Genomic DNA, 27076 nt, shown 5'->3' on the forward strand with positions numbered 1-27076 from the left:
TTGCTTTCTTTTGTAGTGGGTGTTTGTATGTGCAAAGTAGAAGATGAAATTTCCTTAGGCTGGTCTTCATTACTGTCTCATTCTTTGCAAGTGCCAGGTTTCCTGACAGCATCCCTACAGATGCAGCAGCCATTGAAAAAGGCAGCTGAAAAAGGAGGGTGAAGAACCACCCAGCTCTGTGGCTAGGAGGCCCCTGCAGCACAGGATCAGAACCAGAGTGAACAGGCAGTTCTCCTCTTATCTGATGTAGCCTGGAGAGTAGACAGATAGGACTGCAGCAATCACTATGATGGGAATGTGGTGGGTGGACTCTACCAAGAGAAAAGAAATCCTCCTCTCTATGGATGAACCTTCATCTTTGTTTCCCCCCTCTCCAGTTCTCATTTGGGTAAGAGGGAGGATCTTTTCCCCATCCAGCGATGAGATGAAAGAGTGCCCCCCATTTGACACTTCATGAGTTGGCTGAACCCTACAAAATGATCTTCATAAAATCCTGATTCCAAAGGATCAAAGCCTTTTTCTGAATGGTAAAAACCCTAAAAATTCCTGGAAGAACTGCCAAAGGGCAATGGGGCTGATTCTGTCAACTGCCTCTGGTTAGAGCTGGGTTTGGTTATTTATGGGGGCCAGGGGAGGCAAGAACTTTCCAGATGGGCGGCTGAACCAAATATAACAATGATAAAAATCAATGCAGTTATGTGAAGCGAAAAGAATGCCTGTGCTGAAGGGCTGCATGAGGCACACGCTTCTCTGCTGAAACATCCCTTAGCACAGCGCTGCTCGTGTCATCCCACCCTGAGCTGTTTCATCCCTGTGCATTGTGTCTGCTGAAACGTGGCCTTTGCTGGGGGATCCTGGCAGGATTTAATGGTACCTCCCTAAAAAGGCTATGCACTGATTGAGGAGTAAGTGAGGAGTAAATACCTTATCCTGCTAAACACACGACCAGGAGAGTTATCACCCAAATGCAATGAGATGTCATCCCAGCCCCATGAGATTATAGCAGGGCTGGTCTCAGCCCATGCAAGAAGACAGCAACTGATTAGCAGCATGACTTTTGTCTGCCCAAAAAGGCTGCAGTATTCTGGTGCCCAGGTCATGCTGGTACTTCAAAGAATCAGATGTGTCTCTTGAGAAATCATGGCTCAGGCAGACTTGGTGTGTGAGGGATTGAGGTCAGGACACAGGGTATCAAACGGGTAGCATGGCAGCCCTTGGATGAAAGGCAAGGTGTAAAGATGAACACTTTCTGACTGAAAAGTCTGAAGAAATTTGGTGTTGCAATGTGATGATGTAAAGGAACTGAGTGAGCAGGGGGACAACCTTCAAAATCATCTGGATTCTTAAGTCATCTTGAAGTACTGTGATCACTTAGAGCTCTGTTGGGGTGTGTGGTGCTGCACAGTTACGAGAGTGAAAAACTCAGTCCCTTCTCCAAAGGCATTGCAGTCTTAGGTGTACAAGGGAAGAGAAAGTGTAAGAAAGGCAGAACTTACAGGATTGGGACTGATCATTAGATCTTTGTATGCATCCCAGAATAGAGGAGGAGGATGATTCAGTAATTCCTTCAAGAAGGAAGCTTGCTTGCCATCTACTTTGCAAGGAAGCATGCTGAGTATCTGGTGCAAGTGGGAAGATGGCTAGGAGTGAGGACTGAGTAGGAGAGATGAAATATCTGGTGAGAAAGGAAATTTTCTGGGGAGGGTTGGAGTTGGTGACTGTAAACTGCCTTTGGCTGAGTGCACCCTTGGGTTTACTAAGTTCGTGAAGTTTTGGATGCCTGCATGGGTTGTTAACAGCCATACAATTAGCCAGTCCACCATGATCATCTTCCAAGTGTTAATCTTTATTTTTGGAGGTCTCATTTGGTGGAAAACGTCCAGTACTGTCATGGAAAGGATATGCAAAAAATTGTCCCTTGGGCAATTACTTTTTTTTACTGAGTCCCCTTGTACTACTTTCAGTCTGGTATTCATGCACCTTGGCCTCACCTGTTGACCAATATGTGTTTATGCTGTTGAAAATGTGGTGAGGCTCAGCCTACTGAGGTTGCTCTTCATCCACGTACAATGAATTCCAGCTCTCTAGGTAAGTCTAACGAAATTGGGTGAATTACTCTGCCTCACTCAACAGACAGAGCCTTATTTAGTTGGGTTTCTTTGTTTAGGTCAGGTTCTATATCTGTGTGTGTGATTCCACCATCAGGTTGCCTTTCACCAGCCTGCTGCCTTGTGGGAGCCCAGCCCTGGCCACAGTCATCAGTCAGCTAAGGTGCTTGCTCCTCTCTCTGCTTCTTACCTGCAATGGACCCTGCTTGCAGCACTTCAGCAACTTGGCAAGAGAAAGGCAGGATGAGGCAACTGATTTGTTTGCTAGGCACATGGCAGGACCCTTGTTTCTTGTTAAAGGCACATGAGATAAGAGATGCCATTGATGTTTTAAGGTATTCTTATCATAGGCCTTAGTCTGAAATGACACTGTTCATCCACACATTCTCTCCAGCTTATTGATGAAAACGGAGAATTTTCTCCTGCTGTCGCCAGTCTCTGGAAAGCCCTTAGACAAAAGAATTTTTCAGACACATCATTTCCTTTTGTGAATCAAACTCTAACCCCTTAATGTTCAGCAAATAATTTGTTCCAAAGGGACTGTGTTGTATGTGATCGTAATTACATTTGGTTTTTAATAATCGTAAACACTCTTGTTTTCTAAGAACCAGCGAACCTGATTTCCAAATCATTTAATTTGAATGGCATGTTTTTTGTTTGTGTAGCATCTTTTCCCCCATACGCACTTCTAAAGAAAAACAAACAATGTATTAAAAAAAAAGGCAAGTGTGGGGGGAAAAAACCTTGGAGAACTTTAAAAGACTCTAAACCTGAAAAGGGAGGGTGGGATCAGCTAATTTGTCCCTCTTTTGTGTGGTTTATTAAGCCTTTTGTTCTGGAACGCATGGGTTCAGTGGGAAAGCGGTTTTTGATATATAATGTATTTACTTTTGCTAATTAATTAAAGCAGTATTCATATGAAAATGCTGACTGATAATGGCTTTCACAGCAACAACTGTGTTTTTTAAAGTAGCAACTTTTAATTACAAATTGACTGGCAGAAATATATAAACCCAAATATTGTTCCACTGATTTCCTTTTAACTGTGTTACTCTTGCTTGATTTATCGGATTAGAGCTTTTCACACATAGTGCGTACAAGATATTGTTTTTAATGAGAAATTAAAAGATTACCAACAATACCCATAAACCATTAAAAACACAAACTCTAGATGAATGGTAATTAGACAGAATGATTTCAGGCTGATAAATTGAAAGCAATTAATGTATTTGTTTGGGATTCTGAAGATAGCTCTGGGTGTTCCAGAAAGCACTGAAGGGTTTGGATTTGGTGCCAGATTGTGTGTGGAGATACCAGTGCTGCTTCAAGTGTCCAGGGTACCAGTGGAGAAGATGCTGACAGGGCTCCACTGGGCTTTGAGAAGGGCAGGAGGTGAGGAGTTACATGAAGGGGGGTTGTGGGGAGGGCTAAAGGGATATATCAGAGCAGGGCTTCCTTGGATCAAACCCTTTCTGTGTTTCATTGTTATCTGTGACATAATGTAAGGGAAACTTATGGAGTTGAGAGGGGGGAACGTGCTGAGGAGAGGTAAATGATTCTTATCTGTGCTGTGGTTTATCAGTATTGCAACTTCTGCTCACCTCAAGCAGTCTTCAGTCAATGAGCCTGCATGAGATGCTCTCTTTTGGGAGACGAGGAGGTTGCATTTATTAATGGTGGCTTGTAACCCCAACAAGAGCATCCTGTTTCTATTCTTTCTCTTATTCTTGGCAAAGCAAATGTTTTAGGATTCTATTTCAGCAAAAGGAAGTACTCTCGGGTGGTGATGCCTTTTGATATTGTGTTCCTTGTACTTGAGTCTAGAACAGAGCTCACCATGATTTCCCATCTCAGGAGAATTTCTCAGGACAAGAAAAATAGCTAAAATCAAGTAATCTCCTAAATCAGGATAGAAATGTCTTTTCTTAAAAATCTTAAAACAAAATAGCCCTCCCCACCACAAAACCTAAAGCCCCAGGTGACATATGATCTGAACAATTGAAACACCTCATTTCAATTTTTACTATTTTTATTTTCAAGTCTTGTCCAAGTATAAATTAAACAAAATGTTGAAATGAAGAGTCATGGCAAACAAAAACCTGAAACCTTTTCCCCAAAGTCAGAAATATCTGTCAAAATCAGCCCTTTCTTACACACAGTGTTTTGCTTGTGATAATTTGGCATTTCAGGTTGGGGGTGGGGGGGTATTTTTCATTTAAAAAAATTCTTGACATGGAATTCTGCAAGTAAAACTCCCTTCTTCTCCACCATTGGCTTATGTCTTCATTGCAGTCCCTCCTTTAGGTGTATTTCTTCCATGAGGCTTTTCAGTGCCAATCCACTGTAGAAAGAAACGCATTATTTAACAAGGCAAGAGCAAGAGAACAGTGTATGACCTTCACGTTTAATCATCAGCTGCTGGTATCTTGTTTGGGGAACCAGGGTTTCAAAGGAGCTCTTAGCAGAAGTGAAAGCACTTAGCAGAGTGGATGCTGGTGAGTGCTCTGTTCTTTTGAAAACCTAGTCGTCACATTCGTAGTAGAAACTGTTGGTTTGACCCAGAATTTTTTTGAGGTTTTGCCATGAATACAGTTATGTTCTCTATGGGAACTCTGTGGCTTGTCAAATTTAGGACCAATTCTTTCAGTTGCTGACTGTCTTCCAGACACACTTAAGTCTTGCAGGTGCTCTGAAGCTTACATTTGCAGGAGCGCCGCCTTCTGTCCCTGTTGTGTTGTCTGCTATGGCTCAGTACCTGTGCAGCACAGGGATGTTCAGTTCACTCTGACTCTCGTGGGGTGATTTGATATGGCTGTCCTCCATTCATCCTACAGAAGTCATTGTGGGTAGCAGAGAAAAGGTAGCTGTGTTAGCAAAGAGTACCTTGCTTCCAGGAGCAAACTGGACAAGGCACTGCTTCGCCCAGCGCACTTACTCTGGGGAACGTTTGCTGGGTTGTTGCTGCCGTGAAATAGCATCTTGGGCATTTCAGAAAGTACTTTTCCTCATACACGAATTCAGCCATCAAATTAACAAATAAGGTTCTTGGAGGAGCCACCTGGGACTTATTGCAAAAGCTGGATGCCAGTAAAATCCAGTTGCATGTTGCAAAAGGGAAAAGACCAATAAGGAAACAATAACAGAAAAGGTCTATTAAAAAGGCATATGGATACAATGTTGCTGGCCCAGTTAACGAACCTGTTATATTCAGTAGTGCAATAAAATCCAAAGTAATTGCAAATGAAACTTAATGCCTTGTAAAAGAGTTCGGCTCCTTTCTTCCATAGCTACAGCTTTTTGAAATAAAGGCCTGATCCAGCAGGAGGTGTATGTGTGCTGCACAGCTTAAATAGTGTTTTAGGAAACGTCTGATTAGCTGTGGACAATGTTAGGTTGTTTGAAATGTTCTGGCTTTTCTGGCCAGCCCAGTGTTCTGCAGGAGGAGGTGGAACAGGGCAGCACATGGAGAATTTGACCTCGACCCTATGCGTGTGGGATCCTGTGTATTCTGGTCTTCTCTGCAGGCGCAGGAATAACTTCAGACTAGTGCAAGCAGGAAGCTGCTGAGGTGGTGGTTACTTTTTTCCCTATTCTCAAATCCCTGTGTTCACTATCATTCTGACTAGAGTGGTGGATTCAAAAGCCCTGCAAAAGCAAGGCAGAGGAGTCCTGACCTTGCCTGTGTGTGCGTATTCCTTCTGGGCTTTGGTCCAGACTTTTTCCTGACTTTTTATAGCATGTGATTCTGCCCTATTTCTAGCAAACCCTATTTGTTTGGGGAAAATGGTCTCATGATTTTGCTCTCTATTGCAGATTTTGGATAGAAACAGTTTCTTTCAGGTATAGGACTATATCCTGGTCGTCTTTACTCAGCTCTCAAGTCAAACTTCCTTTATGTGAATAAGAAATATGTAGGAGGAGGGCATCTGCAAGCAGCAGCATTTTCTGGTGAAGGATAGCGATATTTTTCAGTTGTATAGTGCCCTGACTTTGGGAATTAAATAACTGCTTGAGAATTTTAGCTTTGTTTCAAAGGTATGTTTCTAGTCCTTATGTTTGTGTGAACTCCATCCCACCACGTAATCTGAAAGTGTGACTTGGTTATGCTTCAAAGACTCAGGATCCAGAAGGCAGAGAAAAATTCATCCAAAGCTGATTGTTATTAGAAACAAACACCACCAGCCCCCTCCCCAAACTGACTGTATTTGAATTCCTGGGTTTGAATTGCTGATTTTGGGCTAAGGGAACTGAAGGCAGGTAGAAAAGCCTGACTTGCATTAGATCAGAAGCAGGAACCTGGCAGTTTGCTTGAAAACAGCCCGAACCATTTCACTGAGGTGAACAAGAGCCTTCAAAATGGGGTGAGCAAGGACAGAGTGAGTGCTGTAGAGGGAAATACCAGCCGTTGGAGAAAATCCTTCCTGATTCCCCCCATAAAACCTCATTTTTCAGAGAAGTGTCAGTCCTGCAAAGGGTAATATCCCCTCCTCCTCTTTTACTAATCAGGCTTTCATTTAATTTGCAATGCTTCGTTTCCCCACGTGAATTGACTATAGTTGGTAGATAAAGCTGTGAACGGCCCTTTTAAGTTCAAATGATGGTTCCAGCTATACGTTCCTCAGTTAAAAATGTGCAGTGTCTTTCTTTCCTGGCATATGCTAGCAAAAGTCATGGGGTGCATTCTGAGAAATAGCCCCTGCTTGCTTTATTGTTGTTCTTTCCTTCCTCTGATGGCATGAGTCAGGGGTACTGTCAGTCTCTGAACTGACAGCATCTCCATTTCAGCAGTTAGTCTGCCCATTTCATTGATTGGCTGAGCTGTGGCATGCTATAAGGTTTGTCTTGATTCTGTGTAGTTGGCAATAAAAGGGCAAATTTCTGAAATTCTAGTGGGATTTCTAGAGAACCTTCCTTCCCCCTTTTCCCACTCCAAAGGACGCAACCTCCTGCAAACTCACCAGCCCACTTCTTTTCTTATAGAATTAGGGCTGACGTCCTTTATTAGCTTCCTGAGTAACCATGGGTTTGCCTTGGCTTCTCTCAAGGTTCTTGCTGAAATTGGTCCAACACTTTATCCTCACATCCACCCACGCACATGAATTCCTCAATGTCATAAACTGGTTAAGATCCATGTAAGCCATGGCATCTCTCTGTCTTCGTCCCTTTGTCCACGCCTGCAAAATATGTGCAGTGTTGTAAATGGAGGCAAATGCAAATATATACATTTGCACATCTACAGTAAGGTGGGCAGCCCTAGTAATAAGGAACTAAGAGATGAGGGCAGCGAAGACATAGTCTGTGGAAGGCTATTAGGGCTTTTGAATAATGACATGCAAGACTGTCCCTTAAAGCTTGGATGTAAAGTCTGCTGAAGTCAGTGGAGAGATTTGTATTGATTCCATTGAACTCTGAATCAGTCCCTTCAAAAGCAGCAAGGAATATGGTCCTAATCAGATGATATGATTGTGGTGCAAGATAGGGCTTAGTGTCTATAGAGGACCCTGAATACAACCCTCTGGTCTTTCAGAAATGCTCGTTAGGAAAGGGACAGGTCCTATACTCAGGGGATATTACAGCAGAGGCCAGTGGATGTTGTATGCTTTGGAAACTTGGCTCCTTTGATTAAGTGAGAACACCATGTATTTTCAAATCTGGTTCCAGTTGTAGGTGTTGAATGCTTGAAAGTCTACTTCTGCACAAATTTTTAAAGACTGCCTCTGCTTCCATTTCAAAATTGAATTTTTCAAGGCGTTATGTTCCTTCAGCATTTAGGGCTAGATGTATACATAGTCAAGGACCTTAGGAGGATCAGGGTCAGGAAATTAAAAAAATGAAAAATTTTGGATATTTAGATCAAGGATATGAACATTTGAGATCATTTTAGAAATGGCAGGCCAGCCAGCAATTTCACAATGAGATCTTGACTTGAACTCTGAAACCCCAGCAAAGTTGGGGTATATGATCCCAAGACTAGGGTTGTCTAAACACAGAAATCATTCAGAACTCAAGTCAGCAAAAATGTATGTAAAGGCACTGACTAAAGGCAGTGGTCATAGGGTAGCTAATCTTCCCACCCAGGAGCTCTGGTATTCTCAGTACAAACCCATTATAATCTAAAATATTACCTGTCCCATTCCCATCCCAGCCTGGATTTGGTCTCCTTGCCTGTGGATTAGATGTGAGGAATATAAAGAAAAATACATGCACAAAACCCTTGTGTTTCCTTTGCAAAACCAGGCTGTACACATAGCTAATTCTTTTCATGTTAATCTACACTTACAACCCGATAACAAGCTAGAGCTTTCTTCTAACCAGGCTTGATTAAATTTGGAAGATTTCTTCCCAACAGGAGAACCCATTCTGCTTTCATGCAGTAAACATGATTTTGTGCTTTCTGTATTTCCCATTTTTACTTTTATTTCAGGATTTTTTCCTTATTATTATTATTATGAATAAGCTAGTTTTAAATCAATTTCAACAGCTGGAATTAATTTTCCTGTTACTGACTCTTCACTTGGGCCTGTCACAGAGCGGGAGGCTTTCTATTAGCATAAACATAACTGAAAGCTTTGGAATTTGCATTAATGTACTTTTAACAAGTTGACAGTCTTTTGGCACACACTCCTGAGATCTGAGAAGCAAGGGGAAAAAAAGACTGTATTATACCTTACACTGGCTGGATTGTAAGAAGCTGTCAGGTAAAACCTCAGGTTTCTTTTCCTACTACAAAAATATGGGACAAAATATCCACTCATAAGCAGGTGCATATATCTGACAATTTTGCAAAGTCTTTACTGCTTGCTTCCTAGCCTCTGAAAGAGCATGCTTACAACTCAGGAGCATGCTATTTTATTGTTATTTAATGGATGTGGAACTTGCACAAGGGCTGGAGGTACTGAGGTGCAAAATATTTTACAAAGTTTTTAAAGGGTCTAAGGAAATGTATATTTTAGTGACAGGGCTATGGGGACTTTGAAAAGTGACCCAAACCCTGCTAAGTAAGTTGGAAGGTGTGTCAAATAAAAAGCTGGTGCTTCAAGCTCCTTACTGCCACAAGGTAGGAATTCAGGATGGCTCAGCATGGCAGTTTTGCCAGTGGATGACAATATCATAAGTGAAGACCCAAAGACTGAGACAAAGGTTTTATACATCTCTGTTTAAACCAAATAATTTAAGAGATGGTCTTTCCATTTGCTTCCAGCTCCTAAGTGGCAAGTGAATTGTGGTTGAACCTAGCTTCCATTAGCCACAGGACCAGAACCCAATTTGCAGATAAACAGAAGCTGTTGTTCCCACCAAATTACATGGCTGAAGCAGCAAGGCCTTAAAGGAAGATGATTATTAGGAAAGCTGGTGTCAATGACATTTGGCTGAATTCTGCTGCTTTGCAGTCAGTGTGTGGAAGTAGCTGGGCTACTGCTGGGTCAGTGTGGGCAACCAACAGGCTAGTCTGTGTGCTGCTGTCTGCTTGCAGAGATGTCTGCATCAATGGGCTCTGCCATGGCTGGAAGCTAAGAGTTTATAGAACCCCTGCATTGCAGGCATCAGCTGTATGGATAGCAAGTATTGGGTAGCTCTGGATCCCTCAGTTATGTAGGTGTTATGCCTGTATATCAGTGGGGTTGATGTGTGTATTTAATGAATGCAGTATGTTTTCACCAGTTACTTATGGTACAGTTGTTACAGTATTTGCAAAAAATGTACAAGCCAACATCAAATTTGTGTGTATATTTATGTATATGTGTTCCAGTTATAGTATAAAGGTAGGCAGGAGAACATACTTGGGCTGCAGATCAGACTCATATCAGTTGCCATGGGAATAAAAGGGAATACAGAGAATTTAGGGAATCCTTTAAACTACAGGATTTTCTAAATTGAGTTCTTATTTGACTGTTTATTTAGGCCCTACATTAAGACAAAAATGTGTGTTTAGCCAACATCTCCTGCTGGATCCAGAGCAACTATTAAAGCTTATTTCCATAGAGATATTGCTGATCCTGGCCCCAGAACAGAGAAGAAAGAGGCCTGGGAGAGCCGCTGTGCTTAGTGGCACTTGGCTTGCTCTGTGGCCGGGGGCTTATGCAGCCCCCTCGCAGCTTGGCAAATAGAGGCTGGCTTTATGCTTACATGGTAAAGCTGCTGCCAGTGGTTTGGCAAGGCTGTGGTATTCATCTGCTCCAGGCTTTGTTTCTGGGTTTGCCTCTTGAGTTTGGAGAGACCAAAATGGTACCCCTTTGGTCTGGAAACGATGACTCAATCTGGCCGGCATGGGAGTGATATGACGTTGCTTACTGTCAGTTGTATGGTAATAGTCTCGCTGCTGGGAAGGGTCACTGAAAGGTCTACTAGTTAATTAGCAGCAGGATTGTAAATAGCTAAAACCTGACTGAATTCCACTGTCAACTCGGGACAGGATCCTCCTGCCACTAATCTTCCTGCCTCTTTGTTCTTTGACCACAATTGGTTATCCTGGAGATAATTTTTCTTCTCATGGCTGCTGTTCCAGTCACTACCATGAAACTCACTGTCGCTGTTACTTGTTGCCTACAGAAGCAGCAACTGAGTGCTGTGGAAGAGCAGTATCCCCTTGGTGCCCTTTATATCTTTTGTCATTGTTCCCTTTCCCAGGGAAAGGCCCCAGGGATGGTGGCTGAGAGCAGAGGCAGCCTGTCCAGTACTGCTTGGCTCGGATGCTGCTGTCGTCTCTTGCTTCGGCTGATGGAAGGCACTTGAGGTACATCTGCCTAGCTGTGAATGAATCACATATGTTTTCCTGAGCTAATCTGCCTCTGTACTTCCAGCTGCATGGAGCACACTGCAGGTTCCTCATCCAACCAACAACCATTCGTTTGTGCACAGCCCATGCCAGACTGGATGGTATAGAGATACCTTGGTGATGTCTTGAGTTGCAGTCACTGACTGGTGCACAGGGCCAGATCAGTGGAGTGGAGAACAGGACACATCTTCACTCAAGCCTCCAGGCCCTATGATCATGAAGCCAAGAAGCCTTCTAGGTTTATCTCCTTCTTCTTAAGGCACTTCAAAGTGCCCCTGTAAGAAATTAGTTGTGTTGGTATAGGCAGTGCATCAGGGCTGCAACTGCATGAGACCTTCACCCATCTGACGACTGTGTCGTCCTTTGATAAAAAGGAGACATTTCTCCTCTTTCACAAAGAGGCTTTTCCCTACCTGTCAGCCCAACCCCCTCCAATCGCACAAGCCCAGAAGTCATCCCAAATGCAAGAGTGGTGAAAGGATAACATTAATGTTGGAAGCAGAGGTCAGCAACTGTGCTTGCGGTGAGGGAAACCATGGGCCTAGTGCCTATACCAGTGTTGAATTCATCAGCATCAATGGAGGGCATTGCGTGAGCCAACATTGACAGCATTGTGCTCCTGGTCAGGGTTCGTGTGTGTGAGCAGCGGGCAGAGGAGCTGTGGGCTGGGAGAGCTTTGCAATGATGGGAAGAAGAGTGTGGGAGGGGAAAAGGGAAGAGTAGTTTGGTTTAGAGATACTGTCCGCAGCGCTGATTCACTGGGCTAATCGGATCTTAGTGGTGCTTTTCCTCTGGTATCTGCCCTGGGCGTCTGTCACTGTTTTTGAGAATTTATCTTTCTCATCAGAGCTTAGGTTTTTGTTGTTTTTTCTCCTTTCTTCATTCAATGCCTGTAAGAGGAAAACATTTTAAAAACAAAATGTCCTTTTCTCAGAGCTCTGTTCAGTAGACCTGAGCTGTGATAAAGTTTCTTCTCATGTGGTTTGCCAAAGAACATGGGTGCCCATGGATAGCGTGAGCCAGGACTACCTACAGTCTCTGCTGAATTTTAACTTATTTGATAGTTCTTTATTACCCCTAGTCTCAAAACAGTGCTTCAGGGCTATTTCCTTTTTTCTGTAGCAAAGGTTGCTGCATAGTTATTTTTTGTTGAAGCATGCCCTATGGCATAGATCCTCTGGGTGAGGGTCTGGGGCCTTCCCTTAAGTCACTCTGTTTCAAGCAAGCTTGAGAAATGGTGGACTGTGATGTAAACTGGCGGCCCTAATGGGCAATGATGGAGAGGATCACTGTCTCACCTAGTGGGGTCCTTGTCCATATCCTTCCACAGGAAAAGCCTAATGAAAAATAGTTGAGAAGCTTTTATTATATCTCAGGTTCTGGTACTGTTACTGGAGAGGTTTGATAACTGTTGTGGAGCTCTGCCCTGTCCCGTGCAATCTGGCCTGTATGGACTGAGGTGAAGCCCCGAGCTAAGTGGAGCTCATGACTAGTGTGACAAACCTCCAAACTCTACAGCGTGGAAAAAGGGGTTCTGTATTAGTTATTATCTGGAAGCTGAAACCTCCCCTCCAACCCCTGTTGTATCGATGTTGAGCACCACATGAGACAGGGGTCTTTTGGGGAGAACCTCTGATAAAAGAACTTTAGCTGTGCAAAGCTTATCGGTGAGACCTCTCTGTAAACATCATCTGTTGTTTATTCAGCCTTGCATGCTTACAGACATTTGTGTTGATTGTTTGTGGTTTTTGGAGGAGAGATTTTTAAATGTGGAAATGGAGATACTTGCATAACCAGTTAGCATACATTTCATATTGTTATTTGATATACGTATTACAGAAGTGCCTAGAGACCTTAGATTATAGTAGGGCTTCACTGAACAAGGTACAGAATATGCCTGGGGGGATATCCCTTGCTACAAATAGCTTGAGGCAGTCCTAGCCTGGGCAGACAGTTGAGCAGAAGGGCAGGCAAGCACAAGGGGTAAGGTGACCTGCTCAGGGCTGTGTGCAGGAAGGCAGGAGTAGAGCTGAGCCAGGCTGCAGGTCTTCTGGCTCTGTCCAGTCCTTAAACACTGCTGTGCCCCCAAGATTATGCAGGCAAATTACAAATAAAAACAGCTATGTAAGCAAGCAATGATATTGCTATAACTCTCTTAGCAGTGTTTTTACCCTCCTTCTTATGACACATTTGGCCTTCGACCCTGAGCTTTTGAGGGGAGAGGTGCTGGTTTTCTTGAGAAGAAAACATAATGTTCATTTTACACTTTTTCTGCATTCAAAGTGCCAGCAACGATAAGAAGTTCTTGTTATTTAAGTAATATCAGAATTCAGAGAGTGGTCTCGAAAGCATGTATATTAGTTTATAGGCCTGAATAAGTCAATATATTTGCTTATCTAAATTCAAGAACTTGGGATGAGGCAACAAAAAGAGATCAAATATAATTTTAGGTGGAGACGCAGGCTGTTCTGACCTGTGTTAGGATACTTTGGCTGAGGATTTGGGTGTGAGTGAGAATCTGAATCCTTCTTTGTTGGAGCTGATGTTCCATTTTATTTGAATTTCTACCATCTTGACATAGGGAACCTCAGGAGATCAGCTGAAGGTTATAGCCATCATAACTGCATCCCAAATGGGGCTGGTGTGGGACCAATCCCAACCTGTTTCTTGCCAGCAGGTTCTGACCTAGAGAGTTAAGTCAGTATTGCCAGACACCAAAAATGTAGAAATGACAGTTGGCAGGGGTGTCCCGCTATCATGGTATGATATTTGTGATGCCTTTCTTCTTGCTGAGTAATACCATAACCCAAAAGGCTCACACTAGTTTCCAGAGGCTATTCTTGGAGTAAAATGTGATTTGCTTTACATGCCTTGTCCTGTCTAAGCTATTGCTGTCATCTTTCTTTCTCACTGCTGCCCTTGGCCTGATCTCTTATGACCCAGAATCGAGTATCCCTGCATTGGTTGTTTTTGTCCTGTAGTTTGTTTTTTGTCCTTTAGTGAAGGTTTTCCAGTAGCATTCAGGATTGGCCAAACTCTGCTCTTGCCGAAGCCAAAAGGTATTTTTCTACTGACTTCATTAGGAGCTGTTAGAGCAGAGCTTGGTGCTGTTGGAAATCCCACGGCAGCTGACAGAGCAGGTAGGGAAGGGGCTCAAAGGATCTGGCATGTTTACGGCAGAAGCAGTATTTTGGAGGGCTGTTGAGAAAACTGTCAAAAAGGCAGTTTTCCTGTGATGTGGTAGGTTGCCTTCCTTAGGATTGTTGTGGCAAGCACAGGAAACGTAGCCCAGTGCAGCTGGAAGAAGTGGAGGCATCAGTGGGGATATATGACAGCATTTGTTCCTGAAAAGAGCTTATGTTTCCTTCTGCCCAGACTATGGTATGACTTATTCCTCTGACTTTTTTTTAACCCTTCAGACTATATTGATTCTTCTCTTAATGCTGCAACATCCCTTTTTTTGAATCCTCATTCCCACAAGTCTTAAAGCTGCACCAGCCCTACAGGGGCTGGAATAATCATTGCAACGCATAGGACATGTGCCAAGCCCATATATTCTGGAACCGGCAGTAGGCCACAACCAAAAGCCGACTTCTATCTCAGGTGAGCACCTCATGCTGATGCAGCTGGCACACTGGCAGCAGGGACCCCAAATTGAGCTTTGAGTGCATGGGGAGGCTACACATAGGGAGCCCAGGTTTATGTGGCTTTAAGGAAGCCTGTCCACAGCCTCCGTTTCATTGTCATCACCCAAAACTTCAGAACCTCCCTGTGATCCTGGGACAGCCATTTGTTACAGTTATCACAACAGTAAAATTGTCATGGGTAAAACCATCCCATTGTCCAGAAATACAAGACAATAGCATCAGCAGAGGGCCCATCCTCTGCACCCCCCTTCCCCTCGCAACTCCTCCACACTCAGGAAGTGGCAAGGCTGTGCTGTGTGGCCAAAAACAAGGCAGAAAAACTCTAGTGAAAAGGGGAGTTAGAGCTGATCGGTAAGCCAGGCATGGGTACTGAACATCTCTCAAGAGATAAGTCTCTGACGCTTGATTCTTTTCAGTCCTTTGGAGACCATGATAAGGAGGCGGCAGTTGCTTTGTCAGGGTTGCTCACGCTCTTTTGTGCAGTGTGTTCAGTCACTGAACTTGCTCAGATAAGACAAACATCTAAACTCCATTTCCGGACACACATACCAGTCTTTGCACTCAGGCAATTGGTTATACCAGGGGTGGGCTACTAGAGACAGGACTGGTGTTGAATGCCTGTGAGAAGGATGCTCCATAGTAGCTGGTGGTTCTGCATCTCCTTTACATCCTCAGAGCTCCAAAACCGGAGTCCAGACTTTCCAAGCAGTCCAAAACCCTGGGGTATTGGGTTTACCACAAGCATCCCAGCAGTGGAGGGGGAAGTACTTCTGAAAAACTGATGAAAATTCTGGGTGCTTTGGGCTGAACAAAGCTGGGCCTTCCCAAAGTCTGGTCGCATCCCTTTCACAGGATTTGTGAGTCCTCAGCCATCAGGAGAAAACTTGTAGCTAGCGAGTGCTTCAGTCACTGCTGAAAGGCAGCCACAAGGGAATAGAAACATGATTGATTAAAGCGAACAACGTCTGGACACAATTGTTTAGGACAGTGCAGGAAAATAACATTGGCAACTGGAAATCAGTAGAGAATTTTGTTAAGGTGTCAGGATATGATAAATGCCTGAGGTAGAAATCAGTCCGGGTGTTACTTAGCAGCACTGCTGCAAGAAGTTCTAGGTCAGCTCATGTAACTGCAGTTGGCTAGAGTTTTTCTAAAATCTCATGCAGAGTAAGAGATTTGCTTTGGGCACCAGTCCTATCTAGAAGGAAGAAGTGTTCCCTGTTCAGTTGGCCTAATTTTTTCAGCTTCTATGCTTTCTGCAGAGTGCTCTCAGACAACTACTCATCTTGCTTTTACCCGTGAGCTCTGAGAAGTCTTTGCCTGAGTTGGTAGGGGCAGATAAATATCTAAAGGCTAGAGCTGTCCTTGATTCAGCAGGAGAAGCAGACTCAGAGTGGTCATGCTCTCTGGGCAGTGAGGATTATGGGAATCTATGCCTGTAGGTGTTATATTTTCTATTTTGAGAATCAACATGAAAAGGCTGAGATACAGTTTATGTAGAGACCTGTGGGTTTCAGAGGTACTGTAATAGTCTGAATACATTTTGCTTTTACGATTTCTGGCATCTCCCAGTCTGGTAAGAAGCAACCAAGCTTTTGCCTTCTCCCGGCTAGCTAGGGAAGTAAATACAAAATACAAAACCAAACCTTCACGCCTCAGAAATTACTTAATTCCTCAGTAAGGGGATGATTCCTCAAGTTGAACAGTGGCAACCTGAAAAATGCTTTTCTTCTTCCCCTGGCCTAGGATGAAGCATGTCCTCACTGTGTGCTACCCACTGTGAATGACCTTCTGAGGTCCCTTATGCCCATAAAGGCTCCATTTTATAACTAATATTATTAGTTTGCACCTCTGGGCTCAGCCTAATGGGAAGCTGATCCAGTTAGCCTTGGAGGAGTTGAGAAAATATGTCAATATTGGAAGGGAAGGACTGCAGGAAGAAAGTCCACAGAATCCCAGGTTGGAAGGGACCTCAGGGATCATCTAGTCCAACCTTTCTGGGAAGAGCACAGTCTAGGCAAGACGGCCCAGCACCCTGTCCAGACAACTCTTAAAGGTGTCCAACGTGGCCGAGTCAACCACTTCCCTGGGGAGATTATTCCAATGGTTGACTGTCCTCACTGTGAAAAGTTTTCCTCTGGTGTCCAAGCGGAATCTCCCCAAGAGCAACTTGTGTCCATTCCCCCTCGTCCTCTCCATGTGACTCTGTGTAAAAAGGGAGTCTCCATCTTCTTTGTAGCTACCCCTTAAGTACTGGTACATGGTGATGAGGTCCCCTCTGAGCCTCCTTTTCTCAAGGCTTGAATAAACCCAGTTCTCCCAGCTTATCCTCATATGGCAGGCAATGGTTTGACTTTCGTGGGAGGGACACCCTGGTGGTTTTGTTTTTCAGAAAGAAAATAATGGGGTTAAACTTAGTTACGCAGTGGTGTGCATCTGTGCCTCCTAAGTCAGGACTAGCTTCTTGCAGCCTCCTGAGGCCTGGGCTTGTTAGAGCTGAGTGTACAGCCTAAGGAGGAAAAAGAGCTGTGCACTGCTTCTGAGGAGATTCCTCATGAAACTGCTATCTCACACAGGGTCAGCTTATACCCAGGATACCGGTAGCAGACTGGCGTTGGCTTGTCCTAAACTGGGTGCCTAATTTTGCTGATGTTCTACACTGAAAATGGATGTAATTTAGAGATCTCCTAGGAGTTCTGGAGGGAAAGGGACTGCTGAAACATTGAGAACTGGCTTAATTATTCTGTCTGAGCCTCCTCTGAGATCCTTATGTGAAGGGATTTAACAGAAAAATCTTTCCCCTCCTCAAACAGATTGCAACTGTTTCAGCAACCAGGAGTGCTGGGAGTCTCCAGCACTCAGAGGATTTGGTCCCCATTTAATGTACTGTCACCACTATGTCCCTGGAGGATGTTCCTTCCTGTGACCCTGCACAGTGCTCAGTTGAACTCTCATGTGGGCAGCAGTTGCATCACTTAGGCATCTAATTCCATTTATAACCCAAGAGACCAGTTATAAGATGCCAGTAAGTTTTAAAAACCCTACAATGGAAAGGCCTTTATTAGGCCATCTAGGATGCAGTTCTTCAATTAACTGGGATCCAAGTCATTAGAATGGCAGGGTTGGGTTTTTTTGGTTTTGTGTTTTTTGTGGGTTTTTTTTTTTTTGATTGCTACTACCACAGCAATGATTTAAAGCATTTCTGAATTTCATTGACAATTCCATTCACTGCCAGTTGCCCAGGGTCAAATATTGAGCCTAAGGCATGTGTGGTGTCATCCTGCTGTGAACAGCAACAGAAAATCCTGTCCTAAGAGAGGCTCTTTCTGGGAGGAATGGATGTACACAGACCTCCTCTCCTTTCTCATGCTGCTCTGGATTCTCTTTTATAGGTAACTTAGAAGTGCTGTGTAATGGTGTGGATTTCCCAGCTTTTCCCAAGCTGTTTTCTCCAGAGGCTGGAAGCAGTTTTGGCAAGCGGTGGCCTAGTCATGGTGCCAGGGACCAAGTGAATTCATGACCTCGTGCTTCACAGTTTTTCCCTGTGTTCTGCTGATGTGCTGTGGAAACTGGAATAACACATTCTGCCTGCAGGCAAAACCACCAAGTCCCACTGTCCTATGGCAGCATTTCATGGACAGAAATGCTTCTCTGAATATACCTGTCCGTCTCCAAGGTAGGATGCACCCCCGGTGCCAGTCCATTCTGGTACCCTCTGCTTCCCCTAAGGTTTCATTTCATTCTTGCCCTTTCAGAAAGGCTGCCTGTACCCTTCTTGTAGAAGGCAGCTGCATGCATCAGGGAACTCCAAGAGCTGCCCAAGTCCTGAGCCGTGAAACTTTGTTGTTTCAAAGTCACATTGACCTGAGTGCTGCAGCAAACGTGTATAGCATCTGCTGCTGTTGTTTCGCATGAGGGAGCTGCAGTCAAATATTAAAAAGGCAGCAAAAGCCTTAAATTATTCGGCAATGGAACATTGTCATTCCTCCATAAAACTATTTTGACCTGTAGTTTCCTATGGAGTCCATTGCTCTTAAATGTGCAGTGAGAAAGGAAATTAAAAATTAATCTTTTTTTCCATCTCAGAAGAAAACCTTAATTCCCTGCATTGAAATTATACTCGTAATCCAGGATAATAAATTATAGTTTTTAATTGCAGCTAGTCACAGCCAATCAAATGGGAACGTCTCTTTCTCTTGCTTGCTTTAACTTTGCTGTGCAGAAGAACTCATGGAGTGCTGGAAAAAATTCACATACATTGACCCAGGCTCTTAACATTGCGTAGAATAAGCCCAGGACATATTACAACAGTAAGGCTCTGCTCTTCCCTGGCACCCTTGAGCAAATGACCTGAAAGTACCTCATGGGCATCAATTGCACCACACACAGAAGCACAGGGAAATGGGTAAATTTGACCCCTTTTCCACACAAAGTGCAGTGTAGCATCTTGTTCAAGGTTATGTAGTGAGTCAGTGTTGAATGAGGAACAAATTCTTGATCCTGGTTCACCTGCTTTTGTCTATCAGGCATTACTCCTCCTCTGAGCAGGGAATAGGAGCCAGGATGCCCTGCTCTGGCCCACTGACCAACTTGGCTGACCTTCAAGCATCTGAGCTCATACCTCTTCTGACAGAAAGGATGGCTGGTTAAAGCAGACACTTGTTTATGCTCAGTGTCTGGTGCAAGTAACCCCTGTGCTCTGTGTTGTTTCACATTACAGTATGTTGCAAGTGAATGAAATGTTTCTTGGGATTTGATGTTGCTGTATTGCATATGACGAAAGCTACCTTGGAAATGGGCTTACTCTAAGGTATGGCATGCTTTAGCACAGCTGGGGAGCTGTCTCTTCCTGAATAACTGATGCTCTGTATGTGCCAGCTCTTTCTATTGCTGTCCCACAATGTTTATCTGAGTACTTTCATACTCTCCATACTGCCAGATCGTCCTGGCTGGCTGTCATCTCACCACTTGCATAGTGGCACTTAACTAGGGTTTGTTATCTCTAAGAGCAGCCCATAAGGTGTTCAAATACCTGGGCAGTGCAGGCACCTTTCTCCAAGCAACCCGGCTTTGGCAGGTTTTTTTCACCCTGTCATATCCCAGACAATGAGATAGACCTCTGCTAACAGAGAGGATTTTAAAGGTGTCTTAGCACTTCTAAGCTCAGCTAAGAGAAGAGAGAGCCAACAGGAATGCAATCGTCAGTTGGAGGGAGAAATAACAGTGGTTGGAGTCTACTATACTGATAACACATATTTTCCTCCTTTTTTCTTAATTGTACTGGTGTGTGGAAGAGTAGACAAAATAAAAAGAAAGGAGCAGTGGCTAAATATCAGACACAGCTGTGGGAATGAAATGAGGTCCACCTGACATAAAAAGTCTTCTGTGGCCATTATCACTATAATCACTGTGAAGGTGTTTGTTGCTAATCAGGATTAGCCTGGCATGTCTATAGTCATTGATTTGACGAAGGCTAAAATCTCTGCAGTCAGGGTCTTCAGTCTGTGACCATTCCTCCTCATGAGCTCAGTACTATTAGTTGTAATGAGAACAGTGTGGCTAAATCCTTACCCCAGGATGCATAAAAAAAGTACAGACAAAAAAATTCTAACAACATTTTTGCACAAGAGCTCTTATGTTCTAGAAGAGTAGCCCCTAGATTCCAGGCAGGAGGTTTTATGGGGGTCTTACTCTGCACTTGTCAATACTGGCTGTTTCTAGAGAGCTTTAAGTGGACAAAAGGAAGCACTAGCATGGGCAAAATATCCCTTTGCCATTGGAACAGATTCCTGCACTCAGAAATTCTGCTCCCCACTCCACATCACTGGAGCTGAGCTGTTGTGCTCATCAGCCAGGGCTGCTGTCTAGGGAGGATCTCTGGACCTTGTGCTGGCAGGGCAAGGGGCCATATATGTACCCTGCAAAGGGCTCTAGTGCAATTAGGGAACTCAGATGGTGCAAGTCCTTTACCAGGTGACTGTCTTTCCTGGTTGGATGATCAGCAGCTCCACATTAGCAGGACACAGGTGTGCTGCAGCAGTTGTACGAAAAGACTTCACACGGGAACATGGGCGGTCTGGGTGGGAATGGCTGTCCTGCACGCTCTGCTCCTCAGCCCTAGGGCAAGTTTGGAAGTGAATTAGATGGTTACAAGGAGATAAATTTTGACATCCTGGAGTCCTTCTGCCATCTCTGGACATCTCAGCTCTTTCATGCATTTCTTTACACAAAGCTCTCACAGAAATGTGTGTATTGGCAAGGGCCACTTCTGTCTGAAGTAAATGTAGATGAGCAGCTTGCACTGACACATTCTATCTATGGCTTTGCTGTTATCAGTGTGCAAGTTCTAGCTAGACTAAAGGTAACTTATGTGTGCTTACATATGGTAAACACACCTCTGATTTGTTTTATCTGAGCTGCTTTTAAATGTGAATTCTATCCCTTTCCGAGGCAGGATTCACCACAGCATAACAAATTGAACTGCTTGGAGGCTTTGCCTGGTGGTCTAGCTGAATTTTGCAGGTAACTTTCTTCCTTCTTGTCTGGTTCTACCAATTGGATTTACCTCTAAAGTAATTGTCCTTTCTTGGAGCATTTAAACATGAGTCAAAGCTGCATAGCTTTTGCTCTCTTTCACTGTTTTCCCTCCTAAATCAGTCCCTTACAGTTCTTGGTCATTTTTTATTCTATCTTTATTTCCCACTTGCTCTGTTTCCTACAAATAATGCAGTGGTAAAACAATTTTGGGGCCTCTTCTAGTTTTTGAAACTGCAGAACAGCATACTTGGATTGCTGCTGAGGTTAGTAACAAATACAGTTTCCTATGGCTCCTGAAAGTGAGTCTTAGATTTTGAATGAGACAACTTTGTAATGCAGAAAGCAGAGATTGCCAGTTACATGCTCACCCAAAACCTCTGCTTCCCAGCAGGAAGAACAGGAGAACACCTAGTGGACTATAACTTGTATGTGTATACAGACAAGGCTCCTTCTGGAAATTAAATAGTTTAAAGTTATCAGACTGCTGACTGCTCTTTAAAAGAGGTACTTCAGGGCTGAGGAAATAAATGCAGTTTTATTTGTCAAATCCAAAGGAAGAATGAGCCTGGAATTTATTATCCTATATGTGTAACTTTTGTATTTAGCAAAATATTGATATGAGGATTTATGAACTAAGCCATGTTTCCGGAGGATGATGGCAGCTGTATGCCTTTAGCAGCAGTGGCAACATGGTGAATATATCTCATCAGAAAATCTTTTATTTTATAGGACAATAAAATTAGTGAATGAAAGCAGAAAGAGAGGTATAATGGATCTGGATTTTAACAAGGATATGAATCAGTATCTCATGAGATCTTGCCTGAAAAAATGTAATTGTATTTGACTGAGCAAGGACATGCAGAGAATAAGGGACAGAGAAAAGGGGGAAAAGAATAGGAGGGGTAATATTGTGACCATGGTTAGAGATTCGACTAAGATGGGGTGGCCTGGTCTTCAGGGCCTCAGCCAGTGGTTTAATTCCTTGCTCTGCCAAGGACTTCACGAGGACACGTCACTTCTTTTCTGTGGATCTTGATTTGCCATCATTAAATGAAGAACAGTACTATTGCCCTTCTTGCTTGTGAGATGATGGCATTTAAAAATGAGAGATTCCATGAACTGTGCTAGTGGAGACCAGGTAAAAATGTCAGATTTTTCCACCCTGCCGTATGAGCAGTTAAAAAAAATTATCCATTTCTCATCATTTCATGCTTCATGCACAAGGGGAGCAGACTCTGGTTCCTATTAGAATAGTAGCATTTCATACACGTTTTCCATCAGTGCAGTTATTGACGCAAGCTGCAGAAACAAGAAAAATAAGGCAAAAGGTCTTTGTGGCTGTGGGACAGCCCCTTCCCCACAAGTAACTGTTATACATCTGTTACAAGCAACTGACTTTTCCTTTGACTTGACTAGGATTGTGTCAGAAGAGGAAAAAGATTGATCTGGTGTTTGGAAATTTCCCATAGTGACAGCAGGAGAGAAAAAATGTTTTTTGGTTTTCCTCCATTCTGGAAATATATAAGAAAAGCTTTTCAATGGGGCTACGCAGTGATCATTCAGGCTCACAGCTGTGTCATTTAGTGTGTGCTTGGCTTCCTGGTGATTGGGAAGGAAGGAGATTACCTTCTCTCTGTCCCCCTGCAGCCTGGGGACACTGCTGTTCCTGGGCCCAGGAGCATTTGCTTTTGCCCACTCCCCTGTACACATATGCTAGCCAGAGAGATTGTCTCTAATGAAGGCTGAGCAGCTCTTCCTCACGTGCTCTTCTGTATCAAACACTTCCCACCTTGAAAACTTCTTTGGTTAACTGCTCATTTCAAAATCATTGTTAATGTATTTGCACAGGGATTTTGGAATTTAATTAGCCTCTTTTGAACTGCTCTTAGTGTGTTTGTCGAGAGAAACAGAAAATCCCTCCATGACTTGTTTGCTTTCCTCATTCGTTGGTTTTCACTGGAAGGGAAAGATACCGATGGGTTTTGCAGGGTTGCGTCCTCCTGATGTGACTGGTGCTGCATCCAAGGATAAGTCGTGAGGCTTTGCGAAGGAAGCTGCTGCTTCTGCGATGCATCAGGGCCTCTCCTGTCAGGGGAGGGTGCATGAGTGTTGGAGCAGGCTAAGCAAAGTAGGACTCAGTCAGCTAGTGATAAAGATCTGCGCAATGTCCAAGCACACAACTCGCTCTTATTCCTGACCCAGACATGTTTGCACCGTGACAGCTGTCCTGGGTGAACTGGACTCCCATTTCTCTCTTCGTTAGTTTCCCGTGGAAGACTCAAATCCCTGACCGTGATTTGAATGTATCCTGCTTCCAGCAGCCAGAGGCCAACTGGCACAAAATTATTTTCATCTCACTTCTTGAAAGCGCGTGTTCAGGGCAGCAGTTCTGCTATACTGCATCCAGAGTGCATTGCAGGCTGTGCGTGTACACGTTTGCAGATCTGCAGGCACTCGGTTTTCATTTGAAAGCTGTTTTAAGTTGGGTTTTTTTTTTCCTTTTGTCCAATCCTGCTTTGAAAAACAAGGCTGGGCAAAGCAGGACGGGGTTTCTGGTGTTCCCCGCTGCCACGGGAGCATGCACATGCGCTCTCTTTCTCTCTCACAAACCACAGTGGTTATGACCACTGCCTCTGGTACTGTTGTATTGGTCCCAAATTGAGGAAGGATGACTAACTTAATCACTTGATAGTTTTGATTTCTAAAATTAAACAGCCTGCCATATGTGCAACACTGTTACTATATTTATGCCAGCAGTTAGCAGACAGCATCAGCCGAGTTGGAGGGGCTTTGCAGCTGCAGCTTGTGCCTGTGCTGCCGGTGTGTGTACACAGATATTTCTTCACCCTTTTCATAAATGCAGCCCTGTAGACATTTCTCTTGTGAAAACAAAAGCACTTGTGCTTGTAGAGCTTTCTGGACAAACTCTCAGCCATCATTTTGTAAATGTGTCCTGATGCTCCTTGGTGTGTCTCTGCTCCAAAGAACAGGCAGAAGGGTTGAGGGACTGGATCAAACCCAGGAGGCAGCGCAGCAAGCCAGAACTGAAGGCTTCAGCCCTGATGCTAAAGCAGCTGCTCTCTGAAGTATCAGGGAGAGCAAGCGAGATGCAGAATGGGGCTTTCCTCGGGAAAGAGTGGGTGCTCTCTCCAACTTGGAGTCACTTTTGAGAGCTGCGTGTGGCCCCAGGGGACATGTGGCAGCACGGTTGTCCAAGCAACCAAACTGCCTGAGCTGTTTAGTGAATAAGGGAATGAGATGCCTTTCCTCCACCGTTTGCTTTGTAGGTGCTCTGTTGGCACCATGCAGATTTATTTGTATTCTAGGAGAGAGGAAATAAGAGGAATAAGCAGTGGATAAAAGCCAAGGTGAAATGTAGTGAAGTGGAAGGAATGGAGCCTTGTTCTTTGGAGGAGGACAGACTGAGGGATGAGATGTTGGTTATTATTTAGGTTCAGGCAACATTCCTCTGTGATCTTAGACATGTTACTTCACTTTGTTTTCTAGTAGGAAATCTGGCTTGCCTGGCAGAAGGATTAAGAGATGGAATGAATATTTAGCACTAAGAGTGTCTGGGTGAAACTGAAATATTTTGACATATTAGATCTGATTTTACCAACTGACTTGGTGACTTATATGTGCTTTTGTTTGGTGTTGAGTAAGTGTTGCTGCAAAGCATTAGCAGCAGTGTGTTTTGGTAGGGTTGCATGTGCTTGTTGAGTAAGTGGCAGGAGAGGGTTTGTTTTTAATTTGCTTAGGCTTTTTATTTAAAATATTTTGAATCCTTGGGGATTTCTTTCTTGCAGATAAAAGCTATATGGATCTGGCAAGTGTATGTAATAGAAGCAGAGAGTATCTCTGTCCCTTAGGAAAATGTCAACCTGAGAAACCCATATCAATTAGATCAGAAAAAAAGATATTATGGGCAAGTTTCTGTGCCTGGTGCATACTCTCCTCTAAGGATGCACGAATGATCCTGGGTTACAGGGACACCTCAGAGCACCCAGGGGTGACCCATGCACTTCATAACCCTTTGCACTAACCTGTCGCTTGTCCCTGCAACTTTTGGAGATCGTCTTCTATTCCTGAACATTAATCCGGTATCTATAAACTGTATAGCTAGTTCTTGTTTGACTCTTGAAGTTGCATGAGACTTTCATGCATGGACCGATTTTCATTCTGGAATTTCTGCACAACATGCAAATTCTTTCAAATTTCATTGACATTTAGGGGCAAAATGAAATATTGACAGGTTGCTTTTTCAAAATCTTCCCTCCGGTATTTTTTTGGGGTGTGGTGGAGTTCTTTTCGATCCATTTCCTTCTGCTCCTTGTTTATTGGGAGCCAAGGAGGAGGCCTGTTGGACAGTTTGCTGTTGTTTATTAAGCTTGCTTCCTTTAGGAAGATTTTCAAGCAAGGGAAATGCCTTCCTATGCTCCACCTCTGCTCAGAGGGCAGGAGTCTGGCATGCAAAAGCAAACAAGCAAACCTTGGGAATAATCCTTTCTTAAAGAGAGACAGATCAGACTCACAGCATTTGAAGTTTTCTTCTGAAACAAGGGATCAGCATTTCCATGGATTCACAGAATTTGTTTTGTACCTTAAAACAGCATTTACCTTTGCAGGCAAAAGGAGACTTTATGATTACTGTTTTGCCTATGGATAGTTCCAGGTAAATTACTTAAAATTCTCAGGTGTCTGGAAAGCATGGAGCATGGGGAGGGAAGGAGGGAAGCTTCTGTGCCAAAGGCAGTGTGGGCAGCAGGGAAGTGAGCTGGGTCCTCTCTCTGGTTTGTCACCTAGGGCAGTTCAGCCTCCCTGCTAAGTTTCTGCATCTGGACAGTACTGTTTACCAGTGGTTTTAGTAATGGTACATGATAACTTCTTTGGAAAAGGCTTGTATTTATTTGCAGAGAGCTGCTCTGGGGATACAAGGGTGACTAGTTTTTTTTGTCTGGGGCTTGTCTGGATTCCCCCTCCTTCCCCCCCAAATTTAGTTCACTAACTTTGAGTCCATACTTGGGCTTGTATTTTAAATGGTAAAACTGCAGTGTCAAGGAACTTGCTGTTTGTGTCAGCAAGGTATTTGGCCCTCTCCTTTTTGCTGTGCTCTCTCTGCCTCCTACCTGAAAGGCAATGCGGGATGTATTGATCCTAGCTTTTAGAACTTGTTCTATTTATGAACCCAGATTGCAGTATAAAGGTACAAACACCATTTGAAAAGGGAGGATCTATATTAGAATAACAAAGAGGATAAATTAAAGCAGCCTCCCCTCTCTAATGGTCTGCCAGGCCACTGTTACTGGAGGGAATGCCCTAACGCTGTCTAACTGAATGATGCTTTAAAGTCTCCAAAATTGGGGGATTTTCTTGAGCACAGTATTGATTTTTGTTACTACATTAAGCTTTTAGCTTTGCAAATGGTTTTCTTTGAAATCATTAATATTGTGATGCACAGCATGAGGGGTGAAACAGCTCTTTGCTGTTGCGTAGGTGCTGTCTGTGATCACTTCCTTCTTCCCTTCCTCTGTTGAAGCCCCACTCAGCTGATGCACCTGGAGGAGAGCAAGGAATTAAAGTTCCAAGCCTCTGAACTGGGTGAGGAAGATCAATTTTTCAAGAAACTGAAGGCAGTGGTTTAAGCTTTCTTAGTGGTTGTGAGTCTGGGGTGGTAGAGTCAGAGCACAGCCTAGGGGTGTAGTTGGGGTCCTCTGGGTGGGTACGTGGTTGCATAGAATGAATGTGGGGAGGCTGTAACAGCTCAGGGGGGCTGAGAGCTGTCATTAGCATATTTATTCCTACTTGAACAAGGAATCTTAGATAAATTCAGTTATCAGGTAAACTCAGATTTTCCCATCTCAAGACTGAAGGTAGTTAAGAGTAAGTGGTGACAGGGCAGGATTGGAGGGCTGTTACTAGCATTGGTCTGAGGTTTAGACCAGGTTCCATGTTTGTTACTGTTAGATTAACACAGCTGAATTAGTAAATCCAGATGGTTATGGTCGTTT

Source organism: Phalacrocorax aristotelis, chromosome 6 (assembly GCF_949628215.1).
Source record: "Phalacrocorax aristotelis chromosome 6, bGulAri2.1, whole genome shotgun sequence".
Taxonomy (NCBI): domain Eukaryota; kingdom Metazoa; phylum Chordata; class Aves; order Suliformes; family Phalacrocoracidae; genus Phalacrocorax; species Phalacrocorax aristotelis.